The sequence below is a fragment of the Toxotes jaculatrix genome, chromosome 16, assembly GCF_017976425.1.
Source record: "Toxotes jaculatrix isolate fToxJac2 chromosome 16, fToxJac2.pri, whole genome shotgun sequence".
Taxonomy (NCBI): domain Eukaryota; kingdom Metazoa; phylum Chordata; class Actinopteri; family Toxotidae; genus Toxotes; species Toxotes jaculatrix.
This window is the reverse complement of record NC_054409.1, coordinates 5,808,505-5,810,076: the sequence shown is the minus strand read 5'-3', so window position 1 is coordinate 5,810,076 and position 1,572 is coordinate 5,808,505. Positions and strand designations below refer to the sequence as shown.

Below are 1,572 nucleotides of genomic sequence, written 5' to 3'. Positions count from 1 at the left end.
ACGAAAACACCTTCAACTCAAAATCACTAACTTGCTTTTTTTTTTTTTTTTTTTTGGAGCTTTCAGCTGCATCTCATGTGACGATGATGCTAAAAATATCAATGATAGCAGATAAATACTTAATCCCATTACACACAAATGTAACACCTGCTGGTATAATGCGATGCATTTCAGCAGCACCAAAAAACACAGCCTCCAAAATGACCATAAAGATGAATCAGCACCTTCTCTGAAGCTGGCTCATCCCAAACTCAATTATTGCAACTGAGCAGCAGTTTTTCATTCGACTTCAGCTGCATTTTAAATCCTCACAGTTCCTTACTCACAGTCTCTAACCCCGGCTAGTTAAATTTTTTAAATCCAAGCTGCTATTATTATTATTATTATTATTATTATTATTATTATTAATTCAAACTTTGTCTTTAAGGTGCAACAGCAACCAGGACAGGATATCAGTTCTAATCTCCCACTTCAGTAGCACTGTCAGTAGCAGATGTCTGTTAGTCTGCTCGCTAATTCATCTGCACTGTTTGTGTTGACGAGACATCAGCCTGATGTCTGCGGACAGCTGTTAGCTAGTGTTAGCTCCTGCATGTGTGTGCGTTTTCTCTTGAACAAAGTAGAATCCACACACTGTTCAGTCGACTTCCATGGCTTCACGTCTTGTAGCCGCAGATAATAATCTTGTGAACAAACACAAACAGAGATCAGCTCAGCGAGCTGTTCATGCCACAGTTCATGAGACTGCTATGGCTTAAGTTGGCTCATAAAGCAGCTATCATCCGTTAGTTTTTAACTTTGAACTTTTTTTTTTTTGCTTGATAAATGCCACATATGATGAACTCATTATCGGATTTGTTGTTGTTTTGTTTTGAGGCCATGATCAGATAAACAAGATACACTACACTCAGGAATTTCTACCAGGACTTCAGTGCTGTCACTCGAGCTTGGGAACTAAAATAGACCATGTGGCAGAATGTTTACTGCAGCGTTGCAGACAGAAGGGTGGCTCTGTGGCGCAATGGATAGCGCGTTGGACTTCTAGTCAAGCACAGAAGAAGTGATTCAAAGGTTGTGGGTTCGAGTCCCACCAGAGTCGAGCTTTTGAAACGATGGTATGGACACATCTGTTGAACACTTATTAGGTGGCTTTGGACCGGCCAGAGATTGTAGGGTCACCGGTTTGATTCCTACTAAGGAAATTATAATATTTCCAAATGATAAACCTTTGATTTCTAAAGATATAAAGATCATTATGTGGGACAATAAGTCAGGAAAACTCGAACACTGAAGGTGATTACAGAAAACACTGAAATCCAAAACCTGAGAACAGAAAGATTAAGGTATAAGGAAAATACTGAGGCTGATGCTATTACCAGATCTGTGATGACTGTGTATTATCACAGCTACACTGAATCTGTTTTAGATTTTTTTTTTTTTTTTTTTTTTTTTACAGTGTGGTTGTGTTGTGGAAACCTCAGCCTGTCCAGTAAAAATAGACTCAACAGTCTTGTCAAAGTGTCCAGTAAAATCACTGGGATGAGCCAAGTTCAGTTCTTTGACACCTATAAT

At 38.9% G+C, this 1,572-nt stretch overlaps 1 non-coding gene across 1 annotated transcript; it reads left to right on the top strand.

Moving 5' to 3' along the window:
• The first annotated feature begins 1,007 nt into the window (after positions 1-1,007).
• On the top strand, positions 1,008-1,099 carry trnar-ucu. The gene is given in 2 exon segments: positions 1,008-1,044; positions 1,064-1,099. It is a non-coding gene; the product is annotated as a tRNA-Arg (tRNA).
• The last annotated feature ends 473 nt before the right edge of the window (positions 1,100-1,572 follow it).